Source organism: Empidonax traillii, unplaced genomic scaffold (assembly GCF_003031625.1).
Source record: "Empidonax traillii isolate 1590-97213 ecotype Southwest subspecies unplaced genomic scaffold, ASM303162v1 scaffold247:size2371522, whole genome shotgun sequence".
Classification (NCBI taxonomy): Eukaryota; Metazoa; Chordata; class Aves; order Passeriformes; family Tyrannidae; genus Empidonax; species Empidonax traillii.
This window is the reverse complement of record NW_020955440.1, coordinates 1219575-1236837: the sequence shown is the minus strand read 5'-3', so window position 1 is coordinate 1236837 and position 17263 is coordinate 1219575. Positions and strand designations below refer to the sequence as shown.

General features: G+C 38.5%; 1 protein-coding gene across 6 annotated transcripts in view; it reads right to left on the bottom strand.

Annotated features, from left to right (window-relative positions):
- Positions 1 to 17263, bottom strand: part of ENOX1 (ecto-NOX disulfide-thiol exchanger 1) — a 361423-nt gene that overhangs the window by 149622 nt on the left and 194538 nt on the right. The gene's annotated exons all lie outside the window — the stretch shown is intronic.

Here is a 17263-nt window from a genome sequence, read left to right as displayed (position 1 = left end):
CCTCAATAGCATCCCAAGATTTATTCTCCAACTTATTTCCTAAGACAGTTGTGTGCCTTCTGAAATAATGCCACCATTCTGCCATAATTGCATCAAGGGAATATCCACACAGACGGTTAGATAAAAGTTGAAATGTCTCTGAGCCTGATATGAGTAGAAAATCCCTTTACTTGGAACCTGTCTACCAAAATTTCACCACTGCTCTAGTAGATTTCCTCTTTCTTCACAATTGACTCAGCAGACAGAAAAGGGTTTTCTGAAGCCACCAGCTGTGTGTGCAAACAGAGTTGGAGTTGGGCATGGAGCACAGCACAAGTCAGAAAATCCAGATGAGGGAGAGGTTGAGAGGAGGAGAGAGAGTAGCTATCCATTATGCTTGGAAATGTGCAGAGGAAGAATGAGCAAAGCTATGCTTCAGAAGAGCTCATTCTGCTGCAATGTGTAAAGGATGCAGCAGACATTTTCCACAAGATCCATCCCAAGAACTAACACTGGCACAAATCAGATAAGGTTTAAGACATTTTGCTTTAGCTTTTTGCTAGCAGCTTTTTTTAGAGAAAAACGTGAGGTACTGCCCTACATGCCCATCCATCCCTGCCACCCCCCATCACAAAAAAAAAAAAAAAAGTAACAAACTCAATAGCAATGGAGAAGCAACAAAGTAAGCACACTTTTTTTTTTTTGCATACAGAATAGTTACAGATGCTAACCAAGGCAACTTCATATCTCTAGATATTTATTTTATGCTTGTAAAATGAAATGGTATTTTTCATCCCATCTTAACTGGAACAGAGAATATGTTTGGATTATAAATTGTTTAGAATTACTTGTTAAAACTGTTGGTTTTTCTGTATCTGCTTGTAGGAGGGAGAGGAGGGAGAAGATAGATAATACTTTATAAATAAAATCATAGAAGAGAGAAACAGAAAGCAAGCTTTGTTTTCAACACATTTAAACTGGTCAAATGACAAGAATCAGTTGCCTTGGAAGCAGATCTGTGCTAAATGAAACCTTTCACCTGTCCAACTTATGAAATATTTATTATCTGAGAGTAACTAAAGATTCAATAAAGCCAGACACACAATGCAGAAAGCAGACCCAAGCTCATCACCTCCATGAATTTCGCAGGTCCTGTGGCAGTCAGATTAGATTTTGCCACAGAGAAAGGGAAGTGGGCTCAACTGCAGTATGGGGTGTGAAGAGAAATAAAACTAGAGGAAAGCAGCTTCTTAACTAAACTTATATTTGATTTAACCAGGTTGGTGAAGCAAAATGATGATCCTATACTGTGTTTAGTAAGGCTGGAAAACACTATCATTTCCAGTTAGTGAGAAGAGCCCATTCTATCTTTAGATAATTATTTTTCCAATAAATTATTCTTGTCCACTTGTTTCCCCATAAAAATTGCCCAGTGTTTTTGTCTTGTAGAAGTTGTTGGGTTGTTGGTTTTTATTTTTTCCTTACTTTGTGGGGGTTGGAATTAATTTATTATAGCAATGAAACTTGGCAGAGATCCAGACATAACAATCTGAAAAATGTTCATTCTAAAATTCAATTATGGGATTCCTTGTTCATTTTATCTCAGAGCATCCCTAAGAATTGGATCCTGCAAAATGGATCACAGCTGATGCAAAAGTGGACATGTAATCCAGTTCACTTTAATTTTCAGGAAAAAGACTCTAGATATTTCTGTAGACATAACCCTAACTGTGAACAAAAACAAGAACCATTATTTAAGGAAGTGATAATTTTGCATAGCTGCTTTCAGAAGTGAATCACACTTTGAACTAATATTTTGTCACATACATTTGTTTCTCAGAAAATCTGCATTTCCAAGGTCTTTGACATCCTTACTGTGGCTAAACAGCTTTAAGATCTGCATTTTTAGGTGCTGAAAATGTCTAATTAAGCCGAGGGGTAAAAATGAAAACAAAAGTCCATTGCCATTATATTCTAAATTGTACCACAGTAAAGTGTAATATTTCTGCTAGGTCTGGGGTGTGTGTAGGGGTGTGTGTGTGAAGTGACTGAAAAGTTGTAGAGAGTTAACACACAACACCAAAACATAATCACCACTTTCAGTTCATGCCATTTCCTTATCAAACTGCACTAGGCAATTGCATGAAGATTTTAGAGTAAATATTGGATCAGGTAACATCATTCAAGTCAGAATTTCAGGCTCTTGGATGCTGCGCAGGACTGATCCTGCCCTAACAATTAAGGTGGAAGTTTGTTCTCTAGTGAACAAGAGGGGGAAGGGAGGAAGACGAGCACAAGGAAAGAGGCAATATGGTATCTGAATGGTGCCATTGCACAAAGTGTGCCCCCACAAAATCGATGCACAGACTGCTGGAAAACGGAAATTACTGGTTTCACGCTGGCATGTAACATTTATCTCCAGCCTCTTTCACAACACCACAGACCTTAAAATATTAACAAGTCCTCTGTTTCAGTTATGCTACTCTGGCACTAGTCCCCTGCCTTAAGAGAGTGCACATCTTATCCCAGGCAGGAGCATTTTCCCATACCTAACACATAATACTTAGTTTTACACTCACACTTTTCCTAGACTCAGCCTTCATTTTCATTGCTTCTGTGCAAATTACTTCCTCCACATCTCTTACAGTCCCTTTGCCCTCTAACAGAGCAGTGTGCTTATGCTTTTCCAAGTATGCCAGAAAGAGGTTGCTAGGTTCCAAGCGCCCCAAAAAGCACACAACGTGCCTTCTTTCCTGCCTTTCCATATGCCTGGAATACCCCCCTTCTTTTCCACCATGGTACATCAAGTACCTTCCCTTTCTTTCAGAAAACTGAGAATCCATCTGTTCGTCAAAGCGCTCCATCTGCAACAACAGCAAGTCCAGTGATGTGCTGCCAATATTTCAACAAAGGGCTCCTCTAAACCCATTCCCCTGAGTCAGTAACACAGCCCACGTCCCCAGGGTTAGGATGCTTGCAGACAGGAGGTGTGTGTGGAACAGGCAGGCTCTATTCATTTGGTTTTCCCATTTCAACAAAATGCTTTCCCACACCCAAGGAAATAGGCAGTAACATTTGGCAAATGCATTTCTTTTACATGCCTCCTACCAGAAGTGTTAATATTTGGGTCCTAGGAAGCGAAAAAACAAAACAAAACAAAACAACAACAGCAACAAAAACCACAAAACAAACCAAACAAAGCAAAAAACCCCCAAACAAAACCACTCCAAATAAACAAAAAAACCAAACCAAACCAAACCCAAACCAAAAAACCAAACCAACAACCCCCCCACACTCTTTGTTGTGACAGATGTAGAGCGAGCACCTTGACAAAATACAAGGGTAAAGATGGTAGGGAGGGATCTGAATCCCTTCAAGGGACTTCTCAGGACTGTGTCTGTGTCAAGCTAATTACTGACAGGGCCTCAGTTACAAAGAAGGAAATCGTGCCAAATTTTCCTTTCAGCGTGAACTAGTGAAGGCCTGAGCTTCACAAACACGACTGGTAAGCCTGAGGAAAAGGGTGAGGGAAGAGAGCTCAACAGTTAAGGTAGGTAGTTTTTCAGGACAAGTGGACAGTACTTTTGTCATTCATACTTCTGTATTAGGTCTGAATACATATCATACAGCATATATATACAGATATGCATATATATGTATAAACATTTGTGAATTAGACAGTTGCTTTTGCAAACTCGGGCTACTGTCTTTTCTATTTGTCTTTTCTATGCTGTCTTTTCTAACTATCTTGTCTCAGGTATTTTAAAAGTCCAGGCTTAATAATTTTCCCTATGTGACTATGCGGGAGTTGATGCAGGTCAGGATGCTCCAACTGCATGTACTTTGGATCATCCACTTTTTCTGTTGCTGTTTCTCAGCTGCACAGTATTAGATTTATGACAGTTGCAATCACATATAAATGGCCAGCTGTTAAATTACATTAAACTCCTAGAGTTTTCAAAGGTGACAGTGACAGTATAATATATTATTTCCTATTTTTTAAATCAGTAATTTCTTATAACATTTGAGGCTCTCTTTAAAAAAAGAACTCTCTTCTACATTGGAACACATGATCTACACCACTTTAACTCTCTTATCTTGATGCACTTTTTGAATAAGGAAAATTAAACCAAACCAAACCAAACCAGAAAACAACAAAAAACTTGAACTCAACAACTCAGTGTTGAGTTCAGCAGATGACTTTTGTTGATTTTGAAGAATAAAGAATACAAGATTAGCAAGAGCGGTTGCCATCACATAGTTTAGCTCAATAGCATTAAACCATAATACATGTGCAAATTATAAAACTAAATAATCTCTATTTATATGCCAGAAAGCCATTATAAATCTGTTCTGGTTCTGTCTGCCTTTGGCTGCCACATAAATGGCAAAGTGTCAAGTCTCTTACCTAAAAATGCAGGCAGGACTAATGTGTCTGTCTCATAACGAGAAATCCCGATCCTTATCTAGCAAAGCACAACAGCACATTTTGGAGATCACCCATCTATAGCAAAACACTTTGGAACATGTTTATGTTTAAAGCATTTGGTGAACAGGAAGAGATTAAGTATGTGCTCAGTCAGTCTTTTGAACTGCAGCCCGTTTTAGGCTTCCCCAAAGCGATCTGCAATGCTCAGAGCTGTCCTTGCACAGCCACCCTACTGGCTCCAGCACCCCGGGTCCTCTATAAAAGAGGTTTAAGGAGAATGCCATATGAAAATAACAAAAGACAAGTACAGTCCAAATCAAAGCATCACTGGGAACTTTCCTTCCAAGCCAGGAAAGACAAAAGCTTTTGAAACAGAGGGCTGATACAGCCCAGGAGGGCTGGAGCACTGCTGACACGAGACACAGGCACATACAGCCCTAGAAATCCTACCAGCTGATTTGGTAAAGCAGCATCATGGGATGGGTGGAACATAAGGATCATTGTGTCTTTTTTTGCAGACAGTAAAATGAAGCACGGACAAAAACCCCAAAAGTTATCTGCTAAAGACCTGCTAAAGCAAAGTTATGACAGAAATTTGAAATTAATCCAGATCTGCTGAATTTTAGCCTGATTCTCCAACTATCAGAACAGCATCCCTCCTGGTTTTGAAATAAGCATTGAATCATAATTAAAGCAATTTATATGTCCATCACATTAGCAAGGCAAGGAAGTAAAAATGCTTTGCAAAGAATTGTCAAAGTCACTTGTCACAATGGGGATGAGCTGAACCAGCAAAGGTGAGGCAGAGAGTTTGACACTCACAAGAGCATTTTCCTGTTCCAAGGAGGTGTAAGTTAATTACCCTCTCATTTTTCCCTATTTTCTTCAAATCTCTTAAAATCCCTGTAACACATCCAGCCCGGTTTCACTTAGTTTTCATCTCGGCAAAGTATGTTATCAGTTTTCTCCCTAATTTGTTCTCCCAAAGTCATTGCATGGCACAGAAAGCCAGTTTGTTTTCACAGAGTGAGTTCTTTGTAATCTGTTCTGCTCTCATCTGGTTAAAAGTATGTGAACAAGAATATAACATCCCATACAAAACCCTCACTTTTTAGTTTGGAACGAAAAGCTCCTGCCCTTACTGATATATGAGTGAGCAGGAACACAAAGCCATCAGCCCTAAAGTAAAAATAGAGGGATTTTGTAAGGCTAGTAAGTTGGTGAGTGGGATGGTTGATACCATCCCATGACTTTGAAACTTTCTGTATTTTCAGTCTTGTGAAGAGATATCCATCATACAAGCCAAGTTGGGAACTACATAGAGAAACTAGCTGAGTTGTGTTTCCTCTAGAATTCACACTTCATCTCTCCTCCTCTGTGCCACATTTGGCCTCAGTGCCCCTTGTGCCCACTAATCCCCTTATGGCTCCTCTATCCACAGATGCCACAGCCCTCTGCAGGAATGAAACTTGGTGATCTAGTCATGAGTTTCTACTGGGCTACCACTGCAATATCTTCCTTTGCAAACGCTGCTTGCAAAGAGGAGGGAAAATGCCATCAAAATGCATGAGTGGAACTATCTTGTACTAAAATTCTGTGGTAATCATGATAGTCTGCTCCTTTAAGCTGACCACAAGCCTGCAAACTGAGAACATAAGTGTTGCTGATTGGAGCAAGTCAGTGACACAAGAAATACCCCAGAGTGAGCATTGACAACTAAAGAGTGTCAAACTTCTCTCTTACTTTCCTCTGAGAAAAGAACTATTTCTCAGAGGATGTATTTGTTTCCAAAGTCACTCATTAGCACTGAAGCTGGACACCAACACTGCATGCAATTAAAATGTCAGCTGCAGCACAATTTCATCTCCAACACATACCTGAAGGACCAATCCTCCTTATTTTTGTTCGACAGTCCTTAAATATCCCAGCACTCCAAAGCAGTGTCTTTCAGTCAAGCCTATATAAACTGTCTCCTAATAAATACAAGCAACCAACTAACCAGCAAGCTAACACTGTATACCTAATCTCCATCTTGTTCAGTATCCTACTTTAAATTATCTTTCTTCAAATATTTTCTTCACATTCCCTCAAACTTTTTTATTGCTTTGACTCTGTGTACAGCTGCTTCTTCATGAGGCAATTTTGTTGCTCAGTTAACTATCACATTAATCAGGTGAATGTGTCTCCTTAGTATATCTAATAATTGCTCATTAAATCAGTTCTCGGGTACTGTTGAAAAATAATTAAAAACCTGTTTCCAATAAACAAGCTATAAAGGCATTAAGGGCAAAATAGTGTACAGGAAATGTATTGGAAACACAGGGACAGAAAATTCTGACCAGGCATAGGCTGGCCAGATTTAGCTGAATACCACAGTAATTGCTCATAGCATCAGGCTAATAGTAAAAAGAAAGTTCTAAATATTCACTTCAAATTAACAATAAATGTATTGTGGCTGAACACAAGCTCTTTTTATGTTTGCTTCCTACAAATAGTCATGCAAACTGAATTCAAGGCTTGTACACTCCATGATTTGCTTCCAGAATAGGAGATATAATTGATACGGGATTTACACAGCTTGATGAAGCAAGGGAGGCCGGGCTCCCAAAATCTTTTGGATCCAGCACACAAAGTTAATTAAGCAAATGGTAAAGGAACTATACCGGTTCATTGCACTTTATTCATCTTGCACCATGCAGAAGGATACCTAATTACAGTTGTCAGCAACTGAGGTGATGGGAGAAATCTGCCATCAGGCAATTCAAATAAATATAAACTAGAGATAATAATACTTCCATTGAAAGAACAAGAGACTGAATTTGTTGATTAAGTGATTCCCTTTGCTTTAGTTGCTACACAGAAAGTGAAATGACACAGTGAGATCTCAGTGACCAGATAAAATACATCATTTTCTCCCCACCCAGTGAACCACGCAGCACTGAACAGATGAGTCACCTTCCCCCACCTGAATTAAAGGAGAACAACTGGAAAAGATTTAAAATTCAGTTTGTAAACTGAGTAATTTTAAATCCTCTCCAAGTCAGTCACGGATGGTAGTATCAATTTAGCAATAATGAGCATTTATATTTTGCAATTATTATATATGTGTTTAGTTAGGATTGTGGTGGGTAATCTACTGTCCCACTTAATTAAATGCTGTTAAAATTGTACTTTAAACTTCATCTCATATCTTGCTAGCACAATTACAATCTGTAAGGCTCCATTTTATATCAGTCACTAATTTGCTCTCTGGCAGTGCAATTTCTCATTATGAAACATTCGTCTCTAACAAGTCAAGGTGTGCTGAGTACCATGGCTCCAGAACAAAGAATCAGTAGTTGTCTTTCTCCTGAAAGCCAAAGTGTTGGACCCCAGAAGGAATCCCACGGCATGTGCCAGAAGTCATATAAATATATTATATACTTGGAAGAGTACTCCTAAACCATGAGTGTGCAAAGGAGATGTGTGCTAAGGACATCCATCCTGCAATGCAGCCAGTGAACAAGCAATATACAAGTTTAAATATACAGAAAAGCAATGACCAGACAATAGGGAGATGATTATCAAAGCCACAGAATTAGCAAATAGAAAAAAGGGGAAAAAACACACTCACTATAGCTGAACATTCCCCCTTCTCTACAAAGAAAATAATTTTTGAAAAATAACAGAAAGAAAAGGGAATGGAGGACAGCCTGACAAGGAAGCCATACATGGAAGTGAGATATTTATCTTGGTTTTGTATGTCAGTGCTCTTCATGCGTTACTGCAAGATTTAGCTCTACATTACGAGCTTACTCGACATTTACTCGACAGTAATTTCCCAGCCACACTGGGTGTTAAATTAAATGATGTTTTCCTAGGTATTGTTTTACGCCTGTACTTCACACGTAAAGATTCTCTCTGTGACTTTTGGATAATCCTAGCCCCTGTGGAAGGCATACATATATATATAAACATTACTTAAACACACTCATAGCATATGTTTATATGTAAGCAAAAGCATGCATCAGTGCATCTCTTCTGAAGTTTGCTGTTTATTATTATGGAGGGGAAAGCCTTTCAAAGGGGATCTTAAATCCACTGCTTCTGGAAATCAGTTATGCCCTAAAGAATAAGTGCCAATCATCATCTACCCTTACCCTACCCTTACCTTGTGAATATTGTAATTCTGTACAACGGTTACTTAAGGATTAAACCACAGAGATACTTAGGGTATTAGACATTTCTAAAAAAAAAATTAATTTTGCCTATTTTTGCTCAACAAGTAAGTAGAGGAAAAACAATTAATAATGAAATACAATTTAATGCACATCTTGCACGAGAAAAACCTGTCTGTAAAAAAGTCAGTGTTTTTGTCATGAAAATGCTTCAGAAAGGTTTCATGGAAGAAGACAAATTGCTTGAGTCTCTCCAAAATTACCATCTTGGCCGCTTACAGTTAAACTATACAACACGTTTTGTGAAACCAAAGCTTTATTCCTCAAAGAGCTTTATTCAGCAGCCAAGAAAGCCAACGTTCAGAAAGTAGGAGTGAAACTTAACCGATCTAGTCACAAGTATTTCACTGTGTTTTATAAGCTTACAATGATATGGTACTGATAAACAGCCCTTGCTGTCTAAGTAATTAAGACTGATGAAATCCATCTGGCCTTTATTGTACGTGTTTCTTTGAAGAAACATCAGTTTTCACAGCATTTTTTTCCTTCTCCCCAGAAAGAAAGAACTCTGCTAGACCTGTCCCAAATGCAAAGAAAAAAAAAAAAACCAAACTAGTTATAAACCCAGATGTTTCAACAATAGCCATAAGATGATGTGGTAGGCAGAAAAAAAACCCACACATAGTGTTTGTCTTCAACTATTCTGGTTCAGTGCTAGTTTCTACTCTGTTTTTCAGAGACGGGCACACACATTTATTCAGATGACACTAGCTTTAGAAAAAAAATGTAGAATTCTTTTACAGTTTAAAGTTTTTGACCCTCATTCACTTCCCAGGTTATTTTATATCTAAAACATGTTTGTCCTGTTTCCAGGCTTTTATTATAAAACAGAGGTATTGAAGTCCATTGAGACGGTTTTGGCTGGGATAGAGTTAATTTTTTTCACAGTAGCTGGTATGAGTCTATGTGGTGAATTTGTGCTGAGAACAGTGTTGATAACACTGAGAAGTTTTGGTTACTGCTGAGCAGTGCTGACACAGAGTCAGGGCCTTTTCTGCCTCTCACCCCACCCAACCAGTGAGTGCACTGTGGGTGCACAGGGAACTGGGAGGGGACACAGTCAGGACAGTTGACCCAACTGACCAAAGGGATGTTCCATACCATATGGCATCACACTCAGCATATAAAGTGGGGGGAAGAAGGAGAAAGGGGAAGGACGTTTAGAGTGATGGCATTTGTCTTCCCAAGTTGCAATTACATGTGACAGAGCCTTGCTTTCCCGGTCATGGCTGAACACCTGCCTATCCATGGGAAGGGGTGAATGAATTCCGTGTTTTGATTTTGTGCATAGCTTTTGCTTTATCTATTAAAGTTCCTTTATCCCAGTACAGGATTTTCTCTCTTCAACCCTTTGGATTCTCTCCTCCATCCCACTGGGAGAGGGAGTGAGTGATTGGATCCATGGGACTTAGCTTCTGGACAGAATTAAAACACAACAGCCATATAAAACCTGGTGTTCATATTCTATGTGTACATATTCCATATACATACTCCATCCTTTGCTGTAATACACTATAAAACATATTGTGTGTTAATCATTCTCCCATTCTATGAGAAATTCTGACATACAAAGTTTGTTTAACCACTGTAAATCAAGCCAAATTTATTGACTATAACATTAAACATTTTATTAAACTGCAAAGATAATTTCAGTTCATAATATATTTCATGTTGATTTTTTTTAGAAGTTTATAAATTCTCTACCAAAAGTTAAAAAAAATATTTCAAGTAGAAATTTATAACTTCTTAACTTGCAAACACGCACCTGGGGTATTTTATTGGAAAACTGTTTAAAACATTGTTGTATTTCCAACAGCATCAGTTTCAATTCTCAGTTTTTGACAAGAATTTGTAAAAGTCTTTAATAACTTGCCAAACAAAATCTTCTGGGGAAAAAGTATCGCAAAAACACACAGTACGAAAGACATACTTTCCTAAGATACAGACTATTAAAACAAGCAAGAGGAGATGCTTATAGTTTATATGGAAAAGCAGATCTATCTGTGGCAATAATTACATTTATTAGACTTGAGCTTATTTTCAGCATGAATGCAGGCATGTTTTAATATTCCAAACAGCCACAGAATACTTTTATTTGCTTTGCTCATTAAAAAGAAAAGAGAGGAAAACACTGCAAATAAATCTTATTCATGGATACAGATATCTCAGCTCATAAAAGCAGTGAGCTCCTAGCACATGTTTTCTACTGGGTATTATAAACCAAATGTATAAAATGCATGGTTCCATAGAAAAGTATATGACTTTGCAGTTCACTGAATCCTTTCTTTAGCAACATTTCCATTTCTCATTTGTATAAGGAAATGAGAGCAAACCCAGTAGATTCTGAAAACAGACAGAATATTTCCCCTTTATTTAAGAGTTAGATGAAAACTGTAAACTACATAAAAAGAACAGAATTTAGAGAAGCACAGAACAACACAGGCTGGGGGGACATCTTCAGCAGTTATTTGGTGGTCGCTCAAGACTGTCAGGTTTGAATACCTCCAAGAATGGAAAGTTCACAGCCTCTATTTATTTATTTTTCTAATATCTAGCTAGGATTTCCCATATTGCAACTTGTGTCCATTCCCTGTCCTATCACTCTTCCCTTACAAGACATATCTGGTTATATCCTCCTTATTTCCTTATTAGACAACTGAAGATAACATTTTGATCCTGAAGACAGCATTTAGATATTCCCTCAAAATTCTTTTCCTCAAAAATCTCCTAGGGCAAAGGTATGGCAAAAGCATGCTTGTGCAAAAGACATAACTCCACTAAGATGAATACGGTAACGACTGAAGATAACAGACAAGGCCAAAAGGACTCAGTTGCCTCAGTTTCATCTTGTATATCATACGCTCTATCAAACACTCAAGAAATCTCTAAAGTGTTTATTACAAAGACAAAATATATAGGTGATGTCGGAACAGTAGCCAGGCCAGGTAACAGATTATAATCTATTTCAAAGGGCTTTTGATCAAGTCTTTGCTTTACATGTGCACTTGAATGAACAGTAAGAAAGGCAGGAGGACAGGAAAGATTGAGTGTATCACAGAGCTGTTTAGTTTAGGTATCTCTGCTTTCAGTTTAAAGATTTTTTCATAATTGGAATTTAAGGATCTCAGTCCTTTTTATATCAGAGGTTATACACTGATGGTTTCAGAAATACGTATCTGAATGTCCTAGTACATAATTTGGTTTAAGATGAAATGGTACATTACATATATCTGTTCTACAGCAGGAGTGGAAATCTTTAGATTTAATTTGCTATGTATTTTGTTCTTTCCTGGTTAGTGCACCCAGTGATCAAAGCATGGTGCGTACAAATAGCTGGTAAGTGGGGGAGAGCACATTGCCACATTGCTGGCAAAGCACTGATCATTGAATTCTTATTAAAGTTCTAATGTTTAGATATGTCTTAACTTTCAGCTTGCAGCACTGGAATTCACCTATAACTCTGGGTACCTTTATTCTTTGGAAATTTCATAATTTCCCTTGAGATATATAAGGAAAAAGAAGCTGTTTATACACACATCAGATCCAGAAATTGATTCACTTTCCAAACAGAAACATGAACTAATAGGACAGTGAAATTGAGAATCACATATTCTGTGGCTTTAAGGCAAGCTGATAAAGTCATAAAATTAGGTTCCCCAGAGACACTGAGACCCAGTAGAGCATATTAGAGCATATTTTCTGAGTAATTTATTATTTTTTGTCCAATGCAATACATATTTTGAGTCAAACTTAGAATAATGTGATTACTTTTCTCATCATCACGTAGTGATTTGTCTGCATTTTAAAAAGTCAGCTACCTAATAGAGAATTTGCAGGTATTTTTTCAAAAACAAAACAACACAAAGCCTTCCACCACTAAGCAAACTCCATGTTTCACTGTTCCCATTCCTTTCAAGCAAGAACTGCATTCCCTAGACATTAGGTATAAAATGGCTCCAAGTCATTAGTACTTCACTTTTTCAAAGATCTTATTTTTTTCCCCAGTGTTTTAAGGGCAGTCATCCAGCAACATTTGCTGTGTGACAGACATCTGCAAGAAATGCGAACACATACAAAATCCCAGCTTTCAGACAACTCAAGCTAAATTACTAACTTGAAATTTCAATATACGCTTGCTGCTGTATGCAGCAAAGACACAGCACAAATAAAGGCAATCATCTGTCCTAGAGATCACAGTAGACACTACTAAAACAAGTTACTCTTGAAAGAGGAAGTTATCTTCTGCTGATTTCTCTGTTTCTTTTACTAATTATTCCTTGAGTTTACTGCACTTCTGCAATAGTGTGATCGAGTGAAAATTTGATGAATAAAAGCATTTGAGGGTCTCCTGTAAAAATGAGGAGATTCTTCTGTTATTTTGATACACTTAGATGAATGAGGGATAAAAAATGGATTATGGGGAAATAGAGGGTCTGACACTTGAGACATGGAAATGACAACAGAAAAGGTGCACTATGCTTTATAATACTGTCTCGCAACTATGTGGATGAGCAGATCTCATAAATATCCAGATGAAAAGGGATAACACCTTGAAAGTAAGGACAAAAAATCTTCATGTGGTTTCTCAGAAGGAGAGCTTCCAGTCAAAGAGGAAGGTCACAGAAGGCTGAGAATTGTATTGATAGTACCGGTATCTTTGGTTGGCTTGAAATGAAAGACATATTCTTAGCCTTCTTAAAGCTCTTAAGACCTTTCTTAGTTAAGGCCCCATGAACTTAAACTTATTTTGAGACAACTGGTTTTATGGAGAAGGTGACCTGGCAACTGGCCTGTAGCAGACTCTCTGTCCTTTCCATAGACAGAAATTCCAAGCTGACACACTGAGAACACACAAGGCAAGATGGGGCAGGGAATACACTCAGAAATTTAATTATCAGAGACAGAATGCAAACCAGAAACATGGCACTGGATGACATAAGAAAGACCAAGAAAGAAGAAACAAATTTTAGAGTTAAAACTGTAAAGATAGAGCAGATGCTCCCCAAATAATTTAGGTCACCCATGCTGGAGATATGAAGGGAGGATCCAACGTCTTGTGGGAGTTCAGCTGAAAGATGGAATATGAGGAGAAATCCCAAATGAGATGTAAGAATGATGAGAGAAGGAGGACACAACCACAACAGCAAAGGAAGGAGCAAAGGTCAGTATGACTGGAGCAAAATTAAAGTGAATATTCTGAATATTCTAACAGTTATTATATAAATTACATACCTTATCCACCACTTAGAGAGCTGTTTAAAGAAGAATTACTTTATTGAAATCAATATAAAACTGCCAAGGTGCTCCACAAACAGAAGCTTGGGTAATATACCTGGCCTGCAACATTTACCATCATTCTGCGCTTAGTAAATCTCATCCATTCAGCCATAAATAACTGCCCATACCTCTGCCAGATAGGCACTATTTCCAAATTTCAGCTATATTTACACACCCACAGTTAGCAGCTGACAAGTCATATATGAGGGAAATTGCCTCCCTCTAAAAAAGAGCTGCTGTCAGAGCTGCTTTGTTCCACATGGAAATAATTCAAAGGAATTGTCATGAAAGAGCAGCTATATCCAGAATAGTTACCACAACAGACATTTTTACTCAACACCTATTGCTGTATTTTTGCAATACTTTTGTTCAATTGTTCAATACTGAGTTAAGTACCAAAGAAAAGTTTATGGGTTTTATTTTTTTTTAACTCATAACTTCATGAAGATAGCAGAAAACAAAACAAAACAAAAATTAATAGAGTCAATGGGTCTACTATGAACCAAACTCTTTCCTGAGATCCAGGCATTGTTTTTAAGGTAAAACTTCAGACACAAGCAGGTAGGCATTGCCTAGAGATGATCTCTGTCTCCCTTATTAGTTCCTGATAAGCACTATCCGTGCCTGAAAAGATGGGGATGAAATAAGCAGTCTTACCCTACACCTTGGTGCTGCAAAGCTGGTGAAGAAGAATAGGCGACTCCTCACATTTCAGTACCTGCCACATTCAAACCTAATTCTGGCAATTACTGCAGTTCCTTCTCTAGAAGGGCTCTCTATATTTTCTTTTTCTAAATCTTTTTTCCTCTACCTCCTTCTGAATACCAAGAAGGTGAAGAGGCATCACTGGAGATGAATGGGGAGAACAGACTGCCTTCTTCAAGCTGGAGTGATAATAAGATGCTGGTGAAATGACAAGTCTGGAAGCTCCAGGAGATGTGAGCTCTGAGGCTGGTATCCCAAAGAGAGAAGGGTGCAGAGGAAGAGGGATTTTCTAGGGAAAAAAAGGAAAAGCCTCAAGCACCCACTTATCATAGAATGCTTTGGATTGCAAATTTTCTAGAAGATCAACTAGTTCCAACACCCCTGCCATGGGCAGGGACACCTTCAACTAGACCAGGTTGCCCAAAGCACCATCCAGCCTTACTTTGAACACTTCCAGGGATGGGGCATCCACAGCTTCTCTGAGCAACCTGTTCCAGTGCCTGCCACTTCTTGCACCTGCAAAGCCCCCCTCAGCCCCCCTCTGCAAAGCTCCTCACTCCTTCTTTCCAGCTGTTCTTAGCCACCTTGCCCCATCCATTGTCTTTCTCCACACAGAGCTGACCTCTTGTCTATCTAGGGCATCTCCCGTAGCTCAGCCATTGTCTTAAACTGCTTTCCTGTGTTCTCTGCATCCTAAGCACACCCTGCTAATGCAGAATCTCAGGCATCATCTACAGGGTCAGAAAACCCTGCAGAGGTGCCTCAGAACTCAACATCTAAACGGCACATGCATCCCTCTTGTGACATGTGTCACCTCTTCAGCTGCACAAAGAGGCACAGGAAGGCAATGTGTCCTCCACATCCAGTTTTCAAGACTTTGCAGTGCCATGGCACATATTAAAATACAGTTATATCACCCAAAATGGCACTTTATGTTTTCACTTTTTTTCCAGTGTAAATCCTGAATGGAAATTTTCATAGTTTTGCTTTGAAGGTAATTTAAGTAACTGCTTCATTCCCTAATCTGCAAAAAGGGAATACCATAAAAGTCACAGTACTTTTAGTTACTTACAAAAACATTTGTAGAGATTTTAGTACCATCTACTATATGTGAGTACTATCATCTTAAGTAAGTGAATCCATAAAGAAGAGGTTTTATTATAAGGTAATATTAACGTTAGGGAAATAATCAGTATTCCTGAATCACCTCCAGTTTGATTAAAGGAGATACTTGTTCCAGATAAACTTCAGATAAAAAGACGATATGCAACACTGAAGACAACATAGGAATTTGGGATAGTTACTGAATTTTGGATCCACTGAAAACATTACAATGAAATGAAATACAATACTACCTAATGTGCCAAATATTCTGTCTAGTTTTGTTTGGTTCACATAACAACCCAAAATACAAGCATCCATTCTTCTCAAAGCAGCAATTCCCAATTTTAGATAGCAAGTATGAACAACTGACATTATACCTATATATACATATATAAATATAGACACACTAGCTTTTGGACTGTACTGTGCCCCAAGTTATCACAGCTGTAAAACAGGCTGGATAAACTTGAAAAGAAAACATGGACAGAAATTCTGCTTTGCTGAACAGCATGCCCAGTAATGATCTCAGCTCTTAACTCGATGACAAAATTCACAGGTTCTGCAAAATTCCCACCCAACAAAGTAGGGTTTTTTTTCCCTCTTATAATTTTTCAGACTTGGGACCATCACTCAGTGGGTTTGAGGACTTGCATTTCATCTTCTTGTTTTACAGGTTGTCAGGGTGTGAGAAAAGAAGGGAAACAAACTTAGTTATTAATTTATTCTAAGCTGGCACCCCTCCTTAGGCAAAGCACCCAGTTCCCGCCTTGGCTCACTCTCACAGGTTTCCTAAGCCATGATAGAATGATATGGACATAATCCCTGGCATTTTTTCACTGCTGTCCAAAATGTTCTCAACAGCAACAGTGAATATTGTCCAACATAATCAGACATTGAGTAATGTGAAGCTAAAATAAGACAGAGGGACCAACCAATAATAGTCAAGGCTCCCCTCCACAGATGGACTCAGTCCACGAACTGAACCAGATGTACAAAATGCTCTCACAACAAGCATCATGCATTAAATCTGCATCTTCTTACCCCAGGGCTCTGGAAGGGTTTGTCTACTGTGCGTTTGGCAATCTCTTCCCAAATGTTTAGCTCTCTTGTTCATTTTCTCCTTCAAATGACTGCTAATAGCATGCCCCCAGTTTGGGGACAGGAGTGGTTTTTGGCTGTCAGGAAGAAGAGCATCTCTGTTTTTTGGTTTGTTTTTTTGTTTGTTTGTTTTGTTGTAATCTATTTGGTGCTCTAAAATATGCATTTCTTTGGCTGTCTTGTTCTGACCACACTCCACTCTTGGCCAAGAAGAAAGCAAAGCAACACTCTTTGCAAGCTGCAATTAAAAAACAAACCACAGAGTATTCTTAGTACCTGGATAAACTGCCATTAATTATTTAGGTGTGCATGCCAGTCACAGTCTGTCTGATTCTGAAAGGGGAGCCAGGGCACATATTCCAGGAACTGCATTAGCATCAGATGGGAAGCACTCAGTAATTTTACAAAAGCGTGATGTGTCCAAGAGCCTTAAATGTCAACACTGAAGGCCACA